Raw genomic sequence first — 20,576 nt, forward strand, 5'->3', positions numbered from 1 at the left:
TGGTGCACGGTGAGTTGTCGACGTTGAGTGACTGTAGAAAGATGCAAGACGACTTAGAGAAAATTTCCAGTTGGTGTGATGAATGGCAGCTAGCCCTAAATGTGGAAAATTGTAAGTTAATGCAGACGAGTAGGCAGATCGAACCTGTAATGTTTGGATACAGTATTACTAGTGTCCTGCTTGACACAGTCACGTCTTTTAGATATCTGGGAATAACGTTGAAAAGGGATATGAGCTGCAACGAGCATGTGAGAAATGTGGTAGGTAAAGCGAATATTAATAATAATAATAATAACGGCGTGTGACGAGGGCCTCCCGTCGGGTAGACCGCTTGCCCGGAGCACGTCTTTCGATTTGACGCCTTTTCGGTGACTTGCGCGTCGATGGTAAAAGCGAATGGTCGACTTCGGTTTACTGGGACATTTTCAGGAAAGAGTGGTTCACCTGTAGAGGTTCAAAATGGCTCTGAGCACTATGGGACTCAGCTGCTGAGGTCATTAGTCCCCTAGAACATAGAACTAGCTAAACCTAACTAACCTAAGGACATCACACACATCCATGCCCGAGGCAGGATTCGAACCTGCGACCGTAGCGGTCTCGCGGTTCCAGACTGCAGCGCCAGAACCGCGCGGCCACTTCGGCCGGCTCACCTGTAGAGGAGATCGCATATAGGACACTCCTGGGACCTGTTCTTGAGTGCTGCTCAGTTGTTTGGACCCCGAACCAGGTCGGATTGATGGAAGACATCGAAGGAATTCAGAGGCGGGCTGCTAGATTTGTGACTGCTAGGTTCGAACAACAGGTATGTGTGACAATGTGCTTCTGGAGCTCAAATGGGAATCCCTGGAGGGAAGGCGACCTTCCCTTCGAGAAATACTATTGACAAAACTTAGAGAAACGGCATTTGAAGCTGACTGCCGAACGATTCTACTGCCGCCAACATACATTGAGCCTAAGGACCGCCAAGATAAGATACGAGAAATAAAGACTCATATGATGGCATACAGACCATCGTTTTTCCCTTGCTCTATTTGAGAATGGAACAGGAAAGGAAATTACAAGTAGTTGGTTGATTTGGGGGATGGGACCAAACAGCGAGATCATCAGTCCTTTCGGATTTTGGAAAGATGCTGAAGGAAGTCGACAGTGATCTTTCAGAGGAACCATCCGGGCATTTGCCTGAAGCGATATAGGTAAATCACGGAAAACCTAAATCACAATGACCGGACGCGGGTTTTAACCGTCGTCGTCTCGAGCGGGAGTACAGTATGCTAAACCACTGCGCCACCTTGCTCGGTGACAAGTAGTGGTACAGGGTACCCTTCGCCATGCACCGTACCGTGGCTTGCGGAGTATCTATGTAGATGTAGATGTAGAAGGAACGATGCAATTACTTGAAGACTGAGTCCATTAGATGTCCTTGATCTGGCGAGTGTATTTACTTAGAATGCTTACATGAGAAGTACCACAAATTTAGTTATATGAAGGAAAGTGCGTACATAGTGTGAAGCAGTCAGCAGTAAAATTTTAATTATTTACTAATAATTGACGTTTGAGACATGTATCTGTCTACCTTCTTGCTAATGCTTATTGATTACTTTATTAACACTCCAATTCCTATCAATTCCGACACAAAATAATATTAAAACGAAAAACGCTGAGGAATGCGAATGGGAACACAGGTTCTCTCATTCCCAACCAGATGCCTTGGTGTCACACCAACGCCGCTTTCGCTCAAAAGCCTTTACTTTATGGTACATAAGCGGCAGCCGTAACGCTTTCTTCCCATGAAAACACTCATTTGCCGTCCCCACATATGATGATGAAAAATGCTCAGTGTTCAAATTGATCCCGTTCATTTTGAGCCCGTTCTGCAACATGAACTATAGAGGCAGCTTTATCAAAAATGGAGAGGGATGGTGTCGAGCCGAAGTATCTTACACTTTTTCATTTTACGTTGTACACAAGTGATCTGCCAAAAATGAGCGGAATCCGTTGGCTGTATCTGAGGCATTCTCCTTGTTAGTATTATCCCTAAATATTTATACGACATTGTCTGCCGAAGCCGATCATGGTGGCCGCGCGGTTCTAGGCGCTACAGTCTGGAACCGCGCGACCGCTATGATCGCAGGTTCAAATCCTGCCTCGGGCATGGGTGTGTGTGATGCCCTTAGGTTAGGTTTAATTAGTTCTAAGTTCTAGGAGACTGATGACCACAGAAGTTAAGTCCCATAGTGCTCAGAGCCATTTGAACCATTTTGTCTGGCGAAGAAATTCGCTGTTCTTGTAACCATATATTTTCCTCTTTCCTGCGTAGATTGTCTTACATTGGTGCACATAAAGAGAGCTGCTATTTGTTACACGAAGTGGAATCATTGTCTAATAGTTTTTGCAATTCCTTAGAATGTTTCAACTTTCCTGTACACTGCGGCGCCGTCAGAAAAAAATATTTCCGCTGATTCTATGTGATAGATCGAATAAATATGTAAAAATCTCTGGTGGGCCTCTTACGATTCCTTGAGACCCACGCAAAGCTAAGTTCGCATCTGTGGAAGATTCATCCAGTAAATTACTGGGTTCTATCAGTCCACTGTTCCTCCCCTCAGCCCCATATTTGCAAAGGTACTCGGTATGACTGTATCTTGTTTATTAGTGGGCGATGTGATCCAGTGTCGAACGCCTTACAGAGATCGAGGAAGACGTAAACTACCTACTCACCTGCATCTGTTGTTTGCAAGATGTCGTGTACGAATAAAGCATGATGTGTGTGTGACAGGAGTGATTGTTACTGAATGTGTTGTGATTGGTCTCCTCAAGGGGTTTCACAATTTTTGAACTTGGAATATGCTCTACGACCTCGCAAAGGGCGGCCTTATCTATCTGTCACTGCCCACATTTCAACGCTACCCCACCACTTCATTACTCTGCAGCCTCAAGCACGAACAGTTAACGACACGGCGAAGATATAAACGCTTCCTCAGAATCTGTAAATTGTGACAGTACCCGGATTTTTGGAATGTCACGATCGGATTTTCACGACATTTCTTCTTTAATAATGAGCCAGGTTTCTCTGAGTGGCATCGTCAGCAAGAGATTGTCTATGGAGTATTTTGTCTAAAATACAACCTAAGTCGTACTTTTTCAGTTTTAAAGTTTCCAGTTTCATTGTTATTAATTAAATTTAAATGAGAAGTTATGTTGAGACTCAGCTGAAGAGATCTGAAAGTGACAGATAACTGTCGACAGCAGTAACAACTTAGATTAAATCCCAACTACGACTAAAATAAATAATCATATATTGGTTCCAGCAGCTGTTCCATGTTTCCACACACACTGTGTTTGTCCTTAGAGTGTGATATGTTTTGCTAATGATCATTGGAAACAACCCAGCAGCACGCAAGATTAATTGTAAGCTTCTTGACCACGTGCACTTTCTTACGTATTTACGGTTAATATTGAGAAGCGATATGAAATGTGATCATGATGTAAAATCGCTATTTTCATGGCTAGTGAAGAATTCGGTTTTGAAAGAGTTGTATGAATGTGCAGAACTTCAATAAAAGAAACTGCTTACAAGACCTTAGTGCGACCAATTCCACAGCATTGGTTCAAATTGCTCTGAGCACTACGCGACTTAACTTCTGAGGTCATCAGTCGCCTAGAACTTAGAACTAATTAAACCTAACTAACCTAAGGATATCACACACATCCATGCCCGAGGCAGGATTCGAACCTGCGACCGTAGCGGTCGCTCGGCTCCAGACTGTAGCGCCTAGAACCGCGCGGCCACTCCGGCCGGCTTCCACAGAATTGTTTCGGTTTTAGGAGTCCTTATCTTGTGTCGCCTCACAGTTACAATTTATTGTTCTAACGATAGAACACTTACTTCGCAGAACAGTGCAACGCTAGTATAAAAAGTTTAGGAACCAGTTCATATTTAATTGTCCACTTTCCTTGTTCTTGAGCTCAGTGATTATGGTTTTTATTACTTTAAGAAATATATTGACTACAATTTTATTTTTATTTATACCAATAAACGTACAGGGATATCGCCCATCTTCAATTGCAGTCGTGCAAATTTAAAACCCACCGTTAATTTTCCGGCTTAATCACACACATCAGTAGTCAATAAATCGGACGCTGCACCATTTCTGTTCATCACACAAAGAAAAACTGTCTGGGACACACTTATAATGCGTAAAATACTAGCAAAAACAAGCAAAGTAGAAAGGCGGGCGGCTGTAGCATCCAAATTGATGACGCCTATTGAAGGTAGGTGAAAACGATAAATGCTTATTAATATAAATAAAAACATGAAAACGTGGCTAGCTGCTGTATTTCTTAAACTTATAAGTTCATATCAAAGAGACATCGGCAGAGCAGTTAACTGTTTACTTGTTTCATAGATAAAATCTATAGTAAATACCACAATTAGGATCGTGTCAATAGGGCATTATAGAACGATTATATACTACTGATAAATGAGAAATAAAAGAATAGTACCGATAAGGGTGCATCCGGGCCATTTACAGTTTTGTCTTTTAAATGCACATATCTACTCATGAATTCCTCAATGGTGTAGAGAGAGTAGTTAAGGTGAAACATTATTAACCGTCATTTGGTAAAAATTGTGTTACCTGTCAGGTTTTTACTTCCAGAGATAGATTGTCAAAGGTTTTGATAGCTGTATATTTTCCATTAAGGTGTAATTCAGGTCATTTTTCCTTCTGACGTTGTACTCCGTTACGCTAGAACTTCAGTTGGTTGTTGATAACAAAATTCATAAGTGAAAATAATGTACCGTGACGCTGTGCTCAATGTTCCCCGCCGCATAAAATATGGCTTCAATATATACATGTATTAAATTCAAACACAATTGTAACTACTTACTTCTGTGCAAAGAATTGTTTTACCCTAAGCTACTAAATGTCCCAGAATGTTGCCCCATAAGACGTCAAGACTTTAAAATTTGCGAAACACGTTATCTTATTCGTTTCTGTACCGCCAAGTACGGCAATTATTCTTGTGGCTGAAGTAGCGCAAACCTAAATGTTTTAGAGGGGTGTAAACATTGTTTTTCCTATTTATGATTTCAGCGAAATGGACACTTGAGAACTTACAATTTTCTAGCCTGTTTATTACTTCTGGTCGATTTACTAGGTTAATAAGAGGTGGAATATTTTCGACGTTACAAAAATTGATGAACTGTGATTTTCTAAGGTTAACGGTAGTGGATTTGCCCAAAATCATTCAGAAACTTCAACAAAACGTAATTTGCTATTTTTTGGCTGGTTCTTCTCTGCTCGGCTTCACAAGGATCTTCAGACTCTACAAACAGGACTAATTTTCCTTACTGATGCAGATCGTTAACATCAAGCACTAATAGTAGCTGACCAATCATCGAGACCTATAGGACTCTCGCTGTAATTATTCGTCATCCAGATGAAGTGACGCCTCTGTTTGCAATATTCGAAAATCGTAAGATAACGTCCCTACAATCCGTTTCTTAAGCAAGAAGCGGCAACAAACCAAGCAGAACCCGTGAAAGCAAATCGATAATCATAAAAGAATCACCAAAAAGATGCCTCTGTCAAAGCACAATAGGGGGAATATGTTCCTCTTTAATAGACTCTGATGGAAACGTGCGAAACCAGCTGCCTAAATACTTGCTTGCCTAAGTGGCTCAAATGGCTCTGAGCACTATGGGACTTAACTTCTGAGGTCATCAGTCCCTTAGAGCTTAGAACTACTTAAACCTAACTAACCTAAGGACATCACATTCATCCATGCCCGGGGCAGGATTCGAAACTGCGACCTTAAAGGTGGTGGGGTTCCAAACTGTAGCTCCTAGAACCGCTCGGCCACTACGGCCGGCTTGCCTAGGTGCTTTTTCCCATAAAAATACTAGGTACGAGAACGTAATCGTGTTATTTAAACGCAGAAGAGTCCATTTTAAAAAGTCTTTCCTTGTGGTTAAACCTTGACAATCAGAATCTCCCTCTCACTCAGTGTATATAACATATCTATCTCCTATGGTCTCCCTTTTCTCCAATTGGCACTTTCTCCTGCCTGTCTCTCCCACTTTCACTGTATTCTTCCCTTTCTTTCGCTCTTCCTTATCACTGTCGCATTCTCTACCACTTATCCTGTCTCTCTCTGCCCCGTTGCCGTTGTCTTTGTGGAATTCATTTGCTCTCCCACCCGCACTGTTTCTGTCTCCATTACCGTCTGGTGTCTTTGTATTCAACCGAAACTGTCTCCTTTCGACGCAAGACTTTTAGGAGGGTTGGCTCAGGTTTTTGACCTCTAGACTGGAAAACTTTAACATGTGGATATTCTTTTCCACTGACACTGTGTAACAACCACGACGTTGTACTATTGTACATATAAATAATTTTTTTCCATCTGATTTTTCGATAAACTAGTGTAATTGATGTTCTGATTTCATTTCTTTTTTGTTTCATGCCATTGTGTTAAGAAAACTGTAAACGAGTTTCAATGTGAATATTAATGTTTATGTCAAATGTCAAGCAATATTGTAACAGAATTGAAATGTAACAAATGTTGAGACTGTTGTAAAATGTTTAAAATTGTAATTGTGCGTCTGGTCCATACGTAGGCAATGTGTTACGCTATGTAGAATGCAAAACCTCGGGTGAATAACCTGTCTGTAAGGGAGCGGTAAAAGGTGGATGGCAGGCGAGCGCGGGAAAATGAACGCGGGCACTGTATGGCACAACGGGCTCAGCAGTAGTAGTTGGAGTTTGACACTGGTTTAAGCAACACCTTCTGGAGCGAGGAGGCTCTCCTGGAAGACGTAGTTTCACTGAGCCTCGGGCATGCTGTTCCAACGCCCACACAGCATGGCAATATTCCATAGGCACTAAATGGAAAAGTATTGCGACGCTAAGAAGAATTAAAGTGCCGATACGTCAAGAGCCATAGCTGTGGTTGTATGTGTGCTCTGTGCCTCGCCATCTCGCCGCCGTCCAACCGCCGCATCGATACAAGCAGGTTGAAACTTTTAGTACTGTATTCGTATGGACTATAGAGTGAACTGTTCAATAATAACCTACATCTCACCAGAACTTTCCCATCATTTAATTATCCTCACAACTCACCTAGACAGGGTCCTTTCCAAATGTTATGCAATCCGAGTGTCCCGAAATGAAAAATTAAATTTTGTGTTAATAATAATTACTTGCAGACCTAGTTATGTTAGAATGGTGTTTAAAGAACTGTTTTGTTAATGACCCAGTAAATGAATAACGAAGGCCTAACGATGTTGAAAGATAACTTTAATATCGATATAGTAATGAAGTTTAATTATTTCGAGACAGATGTAGAGGTATTTAAATGAGAAGTAAATAAGATAAAAAGAGTAGTAACTCATATACTGGAAATCTTGAACGCATGATAATTTCAGTAATCAATTTTTTTAATATAGTAAATATAACAGTTTCAGTGTCCCCCCCTGCCCCATTTTATTCATTTGTATTCTGAAGTGTTCCACGTTGGTTTGACCAGCAAAAGTTAAAGTCAATATATAAGTCAAAATTTATCAGTGTTTTATCTTTATCAAAATTGACATTTTGTGTGTGGCTCGAAAGTGCTATTCCTAGGGTAACCTATGCCCGATTTTAATCTGATCAATAGACAGTATAGAGTCTTGTAGTATACATTATAGTGCAGTGTTATGTATTCATGATTTTTTCCATATCAGTACAGAACGTGAAACTATCAGTTCAATAGATTTTCTGGTTCTAAAATTCTACTATATTATGCAGTGTTACTACTTGTTGTTTTGCATGAATATACACCAACTTGTATACGGAAGAAACTCAGTTAATGCCTAATTAGGCTGGCGACCGTATTATTCTTAAATTCGTAGCATCTTCAGTGTTGCTTTTGGTACATACTGACGTGTAATTGCATTTTGAACTTACTTGACGGATCATTGTTAGTACAGAGTGGGTGTAAGTCTGATTTGCCACCATTCAGGTACACGCGGTCAATATCTATACGAAAATCCTGTCTCGTAAGGTGAACCCCGCTCACTTACCATAGTGCAGGCTTTAATGAGTATTGTGTGCCCCACGCGCACGTTACAACTGGCCCTCCCTGACCATAACTAACCCCTATCTCTTTGGCTCCCACTGCTATTGTCTTCGCCTATTGCTCTTCATCTTTCATTGTCCCCTTCTCTCTCCCAGTAGTTCCTCTCCCTTACAGCCACACTATCTCTCTGTTAGCTACTTTCTGCAGAAAAAGTCGCAAATATATTCGAATGAAAAAGTTTTCGAGAGAGATGCTAAATGAGGATTGAGGCAGGTTGTTTCTTCACTTTGAACACATTTGACATTTTTGTGCACCGACAGGAGTATTTTCCCAATGGTTTCCTTGTTTTCCTTATTTCAACATGGTGTGCTGCTTCTATACACCGAACTGTACTGCTGAGTGAAGCTTTGACAGTTTATTGTATACTTCGATACATTTAGGTAGTCTGACACACAAGAAACATCAAATGAGTACGGATAAATAAAAGGTTAATCAGAACGCCGGGCAGGAATTCTTTTCGTCGAAATGGGGATCGGTGTCCGTCTCCTTCAGATATAAAACACTCGAAAAAGATTTTGAACTTCTCCTGAGGAATAAAAAAAAGGGTTTTAAACCGATATAATAAATGTACGATGAAAAGTGACATGACAAAAAAGATGCTCCCTCTTGTTTAAAGTGAGTGTAGGACTCCCATCCAGCGCAAGATCACTTTACACTACTTTACATAAAAATGAACAACATTTTCAGGCAACACCTACAGTACACCAAAAAAATTTGGTGTCTGATTTGCAGACACGAAGACTTTCATATGAAAAAATAATTTTTAATGTGGTTAAGCCACCAGGTGGCACCATCGAATAATTTACAGGTCATCATTAAGAGGAACTGTTTCAGATGATTGTCAAATGCGGTTCGAACACAGGTGGAAAGCTCGTAGATGTGACGAGGTTAAGAGTCGGTGGTACGGCTTCTTTTTTTTTTATTTTGGGCCCATAGGAAGGGATCTGACAAATTATCTGCCAAACGTCGGCCGCGTTTAGTTGTTCCATGTAAAATCCTGAAGATGACTATCCTGGGGAGTATCCTCGTCACGAACGCAGCTACTGGTGAAACCTGAACAGTCTATATTAGTCAGGTTAAGATACATGCTCCTGCTTCAGTTGCTGATGGTGATGTCAGCCAAAGATAATTATAAAAAAGCCATGTTGGACGCTTTTTTGGTGAGGACAGGGGGGAGAGGGCAGACACACAGATCCATATGCGCTTTCGATAACTAATTGAAAGAGCAGTGTAACGTGTGTGCTGGTCTGCTGGTCGCCAAGCAACGGTCTGTTCGGCGTCACACCAGGGGGCACGTGCACGCCCTGGCGTGTTGACTTAACCTGGATCGCTACGGACTCCACTTGCTTATCGCTAGCAGGAGGAAGGACAGACTGGCGGTTATGAGGGAACTAAAGGCAGGAAGCACCTGCTGGAACGGAATCGTATTATGAGAGGAAATCTGGACCACGAAATCAGTCCGGGATCTACAATATTTCAGAACCGGGGCAACCACTCGAGCGTTTGAGATAGGAATCAAATTTTTTTAAAAAAATCGATTTTTCACGTACATTTTGCAGCGCACATCTTTCTTAAGAGTTTTATATAAAAAAGCTATATCTTCGCGGAAAAGCCGGCCGGAGTGGCCGTGCGGTTCTAGAAGCTGCAGTCTGGAGCCGAGAGACCGCTACGGTCGCAGGTTCGAATCCTGCCTCGGGCATGGATGTGTGTGATGTCCTTAGTTTAGTTAGGTTTAATTAGTTCTAAGTTGTAGGCGACTGATGACCCCAGAGGTTAAGTCGCATAGAGCTCAGAGCCATTTGAACCTTTTTTTTTTTCTTCACGGAATTGTGAGACATTTTATTTGGTCTTAAGTATGCCACAGCGCAGCGCGACGCCTTTTCACGGAGTATTCTTCTATCGCACGTTACTATATTTCGCTCTATGTTATTCAAAGGTGTATATTCTGCAATGGAAGCCCCATCAAATCAGTATTGAGGATAGCGGAAGTTAAAATGCCGTGTGGTGCCTCTCATGTTCCCAGTCCGGAAGTTTGACATCCTTAGCCTCTTTTCTACTTAAAAAGAGAGGCAAGAAAATTAGGCAATAAATTTCTCTGTCTGATTGGCATAAAATTAAACATAAGAAACATAAAACCAGACACAATCAAGACAATACACATTTCTTTAGTCGTTAGGTCCCAGCATTTTGTTCTCTTTAATCATGCTACATCTTTACACGGAGTGCTTTCCTTTCTGATAAACAATCTATTACTTCATCAACGTTCGTTGAACGTTTTTGCCATATGCGAAATCAAAATGTCGTTGTCTACTAATGAAAAAGACCGGTGTGGTTTCTCGACTTGATTACGTGTATTTTGTCACTTACTGCTAGAGAAACAAAACAGGCCTGTCTAATATTGCTGCATACGACAGAATATAATTCACGAAGTACCAATAAGAAATACCAATAAGAAATACCTATTAGACCTACTACAAGCAAAACATTTTATGTTAGGGAATAGTTTCACATGTCCTTCATATGTTCCAATTTCTCATGAATGAGATCGAAAAGTAGTTTTAGTACGAAATTTTTATATAAATTCGAAATAGTCATATTCTTCCATATAATTTGTATGATATCCCCGTTTCTTCTCCTTTCTCGCTCTAACAAACAATCTTGTCATCACTAATTCTCTAACTATCCCTGCCATTTTTGGAATTTATTCTCTCGTTAACGTCAGAAACAGTGCCAGAACATGAGTTTAATTATCCCACGTTTATTCTGCGGTTAGGCGTTATTACATGTTTGTACAACGCGTTTTCCGCGCTACTCCGGGAATAGAAATTCAATGGCTACTAGAGGGAACTGTGTAGGTAGCCCTTATTAGTGCAGCGACCTGGCAAAAATTTTCTGTCAAAATGTCGTTTTCTCGGATACGCAGAGAAAATAATATGTAATGTTTCCTACCTTTTATTCCTGTTATTCGTTTATTTCCACTCAGGTAGTCTGAATCTATGGATTTTGCTAATAGCCATAACAACGCTTATCATTGTTATACCGAATCAACCACAGACGTAAACAGCGATTGGCATTCACCAGCTCGAATTTATTTGGCTCTGCTGGTATAGCTCCGTCCCCTTTCGTCCGCGGAAAAGTTTTTTTATTTCTAGATGCGACGTGGATTCCCCTGGCGGGTATATTAGGTACACTAGGCACACATTCAAAATCTACTTACAACTCGTCGGAAATAAATTTAGAATGTGTAACAAATGTTCAAAAACCACCAGGGACGCGTTTCAGAATCATGTGAATAATCGATCGACCAAAGTGCGCTGAATTCTAGGCCCTTTGTCAAACAAGATATTTCTACAAGAATATGAATTTGGCACCCCCTGAAATTGCCACCTGGGGCAAATAACCCAGTTTACTACTCCACCCCTCACCACCCTAGATCCGTATCGGTACCAAATTCACATGCCTGCGAAACACGGCTCTCTAATTGCAAGACGACCATGGTTTCGCACTGCTGTCGGTTACCTGCAAATACACAGGCAGAGTGGTGACCCTCTTGCTAAGAAGTGTTTAGCAGTAGTTACGTTCGTGAATTACGTTTTACTTCTCACTTAATGATCGTTTGGGCCGTTATGCCTTGTGAATTCTGGATAATTCACACGGGGTCTGAGCTGGGCTTATAACACATGTTTAGCATGCAGACGAAATCACTTCGTATCTCTTAATTGAGCCCAATGCAGCGTTATGGTTTTAAATGTTTATATGTCATTTTATTAAATAACCAAGAGTGCAAGTGGTATGTTCTTCTAAGAGATTTATCTGTGTGCGTTACAAGTAGTGAAAGCCAGATGGGAGTTCTTTTATCGTTGCCTGATTAGTTAAAATGGTCTTTCTTAACTGAAAATGTGTATGCTTCTGGTTCAAGTTAATTCTCATTACTCACTGCTTTGCACTAGCATCAGTTGGACATTAATGTGGCGTTCTTGTTAAAGTTATTAACTACAGCCCTCTTATACAGTCGTGATCAGAAGTATCCCAACGACCTGAATTGCATTTCGCCTGATTCGCATGCAACCCACATAACGCAGCTGTCTAGCAGGTCCTCTAATCGCCAATTAGTACAGTCGTTTGACTATTGAAAATGGTTCCAGCAAGTCACCACTAGAAAACAGTGCTCTGTATCGCAATAACTCGAGATGTAAAGTAATACCACGTAACAACTAATATCAGGGAACACATTAGCACAGATAATACTGTCCTTAAGGCTTGTAAGCTCACATTTATTACAATAAATGAGATACCTGAAATGTTACCACTCTCATTATTACGTCAGACAGGTAATGCACGTAGTAAGTTCGTCGTATTCATGATTTCCTCTTCAAAGTAACATACCGTGCTTATTATTTAACACAAAAGACACTAAAAATTTAAGTTATTCACGAGAAGCTAGTTGAGAATATGTATAAAGTTTAAATGACAAGACGAACCGTCTCGTACTGCATACGGATTCAAACCCAGGTCATGCAGACTAAGCAAAGATTTCGTGACTGACGGAAACTCACAGTCATTCCTGATTAGGCATACAGAGAGTGATATACCTCGTTTTTAGACAGTATCAGTTAGCAAATATCAACTTTAAATTACATAAAGTTCAGGAGGAATTGTTTTTGAGTTCTGGAGCTGTTGCAGCTATACGACAGTTAGTAGCATAATTGTAAGTGTCGGGACCTGTAGATAAGATGTCGCGAGTTCGAGTACATACATCGCTACATTTTTAAAACGCAGTTCTACTGTCTGATGAAGTTATCAATGTAATGGAACTTGTAACATAATTCCCTTCACTTCTCAACCCAAAATAGTTGCATGTCGAAAAAGGGCTAACTTCTGCGACATTTCGTTCTTTTCATGTGTAATAGACAGCCAGGTAGCAGATGCATCTCGAAACTTTTGTATTATGTATGGGGTGAGCGCATCGTGCCAAAATACAACGGAAAATTAGTATCTACATTAGCAGTCGTCTGGTAATGGCATTTTATTCTTCTTCAAACCTTGTTTGACAGCCTTAACTCAGAACAAGTTTTCTACAAGCATGTAATCAATAAACTGCATGTGCACTTTCAGACTGTTATAGATAAAATCAGAGAATTCGCATATATCGTTGATGATCAATTTCTCTCTCTTGTTTACTATTGTTATAACAACACTAAAGAAAACCTAAAGAAAATTGTGAAGTATATTATAAAAAATGATATAATACGGCCCACGATAACCTTACGACGAAAGTCTGTTTTAATAAAACTGATTATTTGTACACAAGCGTGCCTCTATCGACATGAATTAGTACACTCCTGGAAATGGAAAAAAGAACACATTGACACCGGTGTGTCAGACCCACCATACTTTCTCCGGACACTACGAGAGGGCTGTACAAGCAACGATCACACGCACGGCACAGCGGACACACCAGGAACCGCTGTGTTGGCCGTCGAATGGCGCTAGCTGCGCAGCATTTGTGCACCGCCGCCGTCAGTGTCAGCCAGTTTGCCGTGGCATGCGGAGCTCCATCGCAGTCTTTAACACTGGTAGCATGCCGCGACAGCGTGGACGTGAACCGTATGTGCAGTTGACGGACTTTGAGCGAGGGCGTATAGTGGGCATGCAGGAGGCCGGGTGGACGTACCGCCGAATTGCTCAACACGTGGGGCGTGAGGTCTCCACAGTACATCGATGTTGTCGCCAGTGGTCTGCGGAAGGTGCACGTGCCCGTCGACCTGGGACCGGACCGCAGCGACGCACGGATGCACGCCAAGACCGTAGGATCCTACGCAGTGCCGTAGGGGACCGCACCGCCACTTCCCAGCAAATTAGGGACACTGTTGCTCCTGGGGTATCGGCGAGGACCATTCGCAACCGTCTCCATGAAGCTGGGCTACGGTCCCGCACACCGTTAGGCCGTCTTCCGCTCACGCCCCAACATCGTGCAGCCCGCCTCCAGTGGTGTCGCGACAGGCGTGAATGGAGGGACGAATGGAGACGTGTCGTCTTCAGCGATGAGAGTCGCTTCTGCCTTGGTGCCAATGATGGTCGTATGCGTGTTTGGCGCCGTGCAGGTGAGCGCCACAATCAGGACTGCATACGACCGAGGCACACAGGGCCAACACCCGGCATCATGGTGTGGGGAGCGATCTCCTACACTGGCCGTACACCACTGGTGATCGTCGAGGGGACACTGAATAGTGCACGGTACATCCAAACCGTCATCGAACCCATCGTTCTACCATTCCTAGACCGGCAAGGGAACTTGCTGTTCCAACAGGACAATGCACGTCCGCATGTACCCCGTGCCACCCAACGTGCTCTAGAAGGTGTAAGTCAACTACCCTGGCCAGCAAGATCTCCGGATCTGTCCCCCATTGAGCATGTTTGGGACTGGATGAAGCGTCGTCTCACGCGGTCTGCACGTCCAGCACGAACGCTGGTCCAACTGAGGCGCCAGGTGGAAATGGCATGGCAAGCCGTTCCACAGGACTACATCCAGCATCTCTACGATCGTCTCCATGGGAGAATAGCAGCCTGCATTGCTGCGAAAGGTGGATATACATTGTACTAGTGCCGACATTGTGCATGCTCTGTTGCCTGTGTCTATGTGCCTGTGGTTCTGTCAGTGTGATCATGTGATGTATCTGACCCCAGGAATGTGTCAATAAAGTTCCCCCTTCCTGGGACAATGAATTCACGGTGTTCTTATTTCAATTTCCAGGAGTGTAATTTACTACTCACGTAGATTTTGATTGGATCTGTGTTTAGTTGGTATGCTGTGTTATACTCAAGAGGTATGCAAATGTGGCATTTCATAAATAAAATTATGTACCCTAGAAACCTAAAATTTGCTTGTCAGCAGCGGAAAGAGGCGTTACCTGTTGTGCAGCATTGGAGGTTCTTCACCATCGCACTCTGAGCCGAAAGTATTTTCTTGCGATTTCCTTATCGATGTTTGATCTGACTGCCTGTAGCTCTTTCACAGAAGGGATAAAAGCGCCACAGTCAATGAGACTGGAACTGCCAACCATAACAGACGCTTTGTCACAGTTCAGCACGTTACCACATAGCTGGCGAAAAAGAATGCGTCTTAGCTTCCTCTTACGGGACCAGTATTGGCTAGATTTCGTAAACAGCTATTTAAAGGACGAGATTAGTTACGATTTCCACGTGCAACGACTTCCCTGGGATGAAAACCGTAAATTTACAATCTTTTGTTACACGTCAAGCGATAATAACTCAGATTATTCAATGGAAATGACAAGCAAAATCAAGTGAAGTCTGAGGCTTAATTCCGTGCACACCAGGAAATAACTCGTCGATCACAGAGTTGCCAAACATACGTTGCCTTGTTGCTAAATCTCAGTTACAGTGCCAGCAGGAAGAAGACGAAGCGATGTGATCCTACAGCATGCTGGGAAGTGACCATAGCTGGTGTGTCTTAGTCGCCGCTGCTACGGCCTGGAATACGTAATGCGTCTGATTCGCATTTCTGTAACTGGGTTTATGGACTGGAGCGTAGTTACTAATAATACTGAGAACTGACTGCGAACTAAGCATCATATATCTGTAACTCTCGTTGTTGATTTATATTGATTGGCGACGCCATTGAGAGTTATGTGCACAACGAACATATATGTTAAATTAAAAGTAAGGTCAACGTTGTCCGTAATATTGATGCTTTAGTGATAGCAGAATCGTTTTTTTATCACATAGTGATCATCTTCAGTGCTGTACAAATTAAAATCCGACTCTGGTATTAAGTTATCAATAACCAACACTGAGTATTTATCACAATAACAGTTATTGTTCTTCACTTAAGACTCACATGCCAGGGGTGATAAGAATTAAGTAAATGATCCTCTTGATTACTACAGGGCCTCTATGCTAATTTTCCACAGTAGCAATTAGGAACTCCCTGCAGACATTTGCTAACAGTCGCTATAGCAACTTACTTTTTCTCTGGGTAGCTACAAATATGGGCAATTTTGTCGCCTTAAATCCTATATTTTAAATATCGCTTGTGAACAGCATTCACATCTCCCTCAATTAATCTATTGACCTCAAAACAAGCAAATTGCCTGAGTAGTTGTAGAGCATTTTCTGATAGGTATTGACGCAATCTTTTGCATCCATTTACCATAGAAAATCAATGAAAGAAACCAAACACATTAGATTTCACTTACTTTCTGTGCCTTGACTAACACACATGAATCCATGACAATAATAAATTATTTGAAGATTCTCCTGTGAAAGGAAAAAGAACAGAATGTGACACTTTAATTATAGTGCACTGGATCAGAAGCAATGAATTAATTCTGTGCCGCATTGATGTATTGCATTCTAGCGTAATAAAACAATCATCAAATAAAATGGTTCTGTGCCTCCTTTGCTATCAAGAGTGAAACGCAAATCGTAGACAGATTTTATGGGTCACCACTCAGCAACATAAATCATTTTGCATGGTCGAGTGTGCTGAGTGGAGCAGACATTGTCGGCAGAAGGCGAGACAATGCAGTGCCTCAGCCCCCGCCGGTAGGCAGTAAACGTGTACCAGAGAACTCAGATGCATGCGGTGTTCAGAGGCAGATGGCCGGCAGAGAAATCTTTCGCTAAAACGTTGTTGAACCAAACTATTATTAACAGTGAGACAGAAAGCGAAATATATTGTAGATTCGCTTGAATTACACTCATAGCATCAGCACCGAGAGGAAAGGGGCGATAAAAATTATGTCGATTAGTGCTTTCGGTCGGCAGACGTCATATTAGCTAATCTCGCGATTTACCTCTGTGTAATGTGCTTCGACTGAAGTGAAGACTTCCTCTGGGAAGTGCTGCAGTCTACAATGTTGCCAGATCATGCATATTGCCGGACATAGGATTCTGAGAGGAGCACGACTTTATTGTTTACCTTACGTGAACGAAACGGCGGTCAATTTTTTGCTCTAAGACTGTATCTACAACACATATTGCACGCTGAAGATCCAGAAGAATTTTAAAAAAAAAGTGGTTTATGAGACCAACGTTAACTATAGCGTTAGAAGTATTCATAGTATTGTATAAGTGTGTGTAAACGCCTTCCAATGCCCACTCAGGGAAGGATACGCAATATAGCTACAATATTATAAATTCGCGTCAGTTTGCTGATGAACTCAGACTTAGGTTTATAATCATTTTGAATAATTAGCAGTACTGTACCCTTTGGTGTTAAACTCGTTTTCAACCAATGATTCCCACAGCTACAGGAACACTACTTGTGACACCTCTTAGACAAAATACTTATGCAGTGCTATCAGACGAAAAGATCAACCTGACACAAACTGTGGGAAGTTTGTTTTACAATCTTCGTACCTGGATAATGAGATTTTTTGCTATTTGAGATGTCTGTGAACGTTGCTGCTTGAGACGATTTAAGACGAAACTAAATTCCTTCAGCTACGACAATGTTTAAAGAAATCGTCTTAACAGCACTAAATCGTGGTTTGTGAATGCGGCCGTATTCTGCCGCGTTTCGCTGGTTGGAAGGCAGAAAGCTTACTGACGAATTTCACAGAAGGAAAAGGGGGATGAAATGTCTCCCACTGGCAGGTCATGTTTCTTCATTTAAATGATTACAAAATCAGGTAAAACGAACAGTCAGGTTGTCAGAATAAGCACATTACTGTTTTCAGTATGATATTGCACTGCCCAGGGCGTGTAATGGTAAAGGGCCCTTTTAGGACAGGCATATTGTATACAGAAGTGGAAGAGACAACACCACTAAATTCTACAATCCGTATGCATTGCATACACACAGGAATTACTGTTATAGTGTACTTGTGGAGCCCAATGAGTGAAGTGCGTACTTTCCGACGAGAAAGAGCACTGGCAAACAGTCTTTGCTACATTAGGTTACTTAAACTTGTGTCACTCTGAGCTAGAATTTGTGGTCAGCGGCTAAGTGTAAGGTCAATGAGTCGGATGCGGGTTTTGCGGCTGTGAAATACTCTCCTGCATTATAGAAGCGAATATTAAATTTGAACTAATATTGCAAAATTTTGTACCTGGATTGCTTAGAATGAAAATCTTTCTGTTTATTGCATAGGAAAACAACTGATTTTCTAAAACATTGTCTGTCATACACAACTTGAAACAGGTCATGTCGACCAAATCATATGGAAGAACTGACAGCGATGTATATCGGAAGGCAGTAAGATCTCTTGCCTTTTGGTCTGGCAGTACTCGATTGCCATTTCTAGGCGCAAGTAAATGAAGAAAGGCAGCGCGTTTCTGTTGTCAAGTAACGTCTTCATCAATTACTTTAGTTTTAATGTAATCTACGAGTAATTGCTGATGTTTGATATTAACATGAAAAGGATTCCGTAGACAGGGAAAGAACCTGTTCTTGGGAAACTACTTCTATAGTGACCAAAGGGCATCAAATGATCTTCAAGTACAGTGTTCTAGCAGCGCTATGAAGAAAATTATAGTAATAATGACGGTAACAATCGAATTATCCGGTAACTTCACACTTCCCAGTGGATTTTCTTGAACTAAGATATTTGCTGAATTTGTGAGAATTTCAAAATGGCTTTACATCGAGAACTATGATGCCTAGAAGAGTCTTTACATCCTGCTGACATGAGAATAGCATAATCTCCGCTTCAGAAGCTTGCTTCTACTTAACCATTTAATAGACTCGCGTTTTTTCCACCGTGACTAATTTCGTAATCTAAGCACATCATCTGTTACAGCACACTCCTGGGACCCTAAAAAGTGGCCACAATGGTCTGGTGGAACGAACTATCTCAGGTGCAATGCGTGGGTTCAGGCATTTGATTTTAAGAGGCACAAACCGATTCACTTTACTTCTGGTAACCGCAAGAGAAAGACGTTATAATCCAGAATCTGCATTAAACATCACGTTCCTTCATTACCAACTGGGCAGAGACGGTTTACGTTGGGAAATGACATAGCGGAGGTCGTGGTAAACAGAAATACAGTCGCCAGTAAACTTACTTACATTAGAAAATTTTATTTTATTTGATGAACCGATTGCCATTTAAAGGAACAGGACTCTTATTTTACTTGTACTTGACTGAACTAGAGACGTTGAAAAATTTGGTGCTGGACTGTGATTCGAATTCGTATCTCCTCTTTCGAGGATCTGAAACTCTCGGAACAGTATAGTTCAATCATTTCGTTCCTTTTCCCAAGACTGCTATATTCTCTAGGTCTCCTCCAAAGGTACGTATGTGGGTCTGAATCCTGATCCAGTACAAAAATATTCATAAATTCATTTCAAGCCCTATCACGTTCACACCGGCCTGCTAGTGAAAATTAACGTACGTTTTTAATGTCTGATCATGTGTTGCCAATAATCGCAATAGGTGTCGTTATTTCTGGTCAAACACGCACATACACTCCTGGAAATTGAAATAAGAACACCGTGAATTCATTGTCCCTGGAAGGGGAAACTTTATTGACACATTCCTGGGGTCAGATACATCACATGATCACACTGACAGAACCACAGGCACATAGACACAGGCAACAGAGCATGCACAATGTCGGCACTAGTACAGTGTATATCCACCTTTCGCAGCAATGCAGGCTGCTATTCTCCCATGGAGACGATCGTAGAGATGCTGGATGTAGTCCTGTGGAACGGCTTGCCATGCCATTTCCACCTGGCGCCTCAGTTGGACCAGCGTTCGTGCTGGACGTGCAGACCGCGTGAGACGACGCTTCATACAGTCCCAAACATGCTCAATAGGGGACAGATCCGGAGATCTTGCTGGCCAGGGTAGTTGACTTACACCTTCTAGAGCACGTTGGGTGACACGGGATACATGCGGACGTGCATTGTCCTGTTGGAACAGCAAGTTCCCTTGCCGGTCTAGGAATGGTAGAACGATGGGTTCGATGACGGTTTGGATGTACCGTGCACTATTCAGTGTCCCCTCGACGATCACCAGTGGTGTACGGCCAGTGTAGGAGATCGCTCCCCACACCATGATGCCGGGTGTTGGCCCTGTGTGCCTCGGTCGTATGCAGTCCTGATTGTGGCGCTCACCTGCACGGCGCCAAACACGCATACGACCATCATTGGCACCAAGGCAGAAGCGACTCTCATCGCTGAAGACGACACGTCTCCATTCATCCCTCCATTCACGCCTGTCGCGACACCACTGGAGGCGGGCTGCACGATGTTGAGGCGTGAGCGGAAGACGGCCTAACGGTGTGCGGGACTGTAGCCCAGCTTCATGGAGACGGTTGCGAATGGTCCTCGCCGATACCCCAGGAGCAACAGTGTCCCTAATTTGCTGGGAAGTGGCGGTGCGGTCCCCTACGGCACTGCGTAGGATCCTACGGTCTTGGCGTGCATCCGTGCGTCGCTGCGGTCCGGTCCCAGGTCGACGGGCACGTGCACCTTCCGCCGACCA

The sequence above is a fragment of the Schistocerca serialis genome, chromosome 7 (assembly GCF_023864345.2).
Source record: "Schistocerca serialis cubense isolate TAMUIC-IGC-003099 chromosome 7, iqSchSeri2.2, whole genome shotgun sequence".
In the NCBI taxonomy this organism is placed as follows: Eukaryota; Metazoa; Arthropoda; class Insecta; order Orthoptera; family Acrididae; genus Schistocerca; species Schistocerca serialis.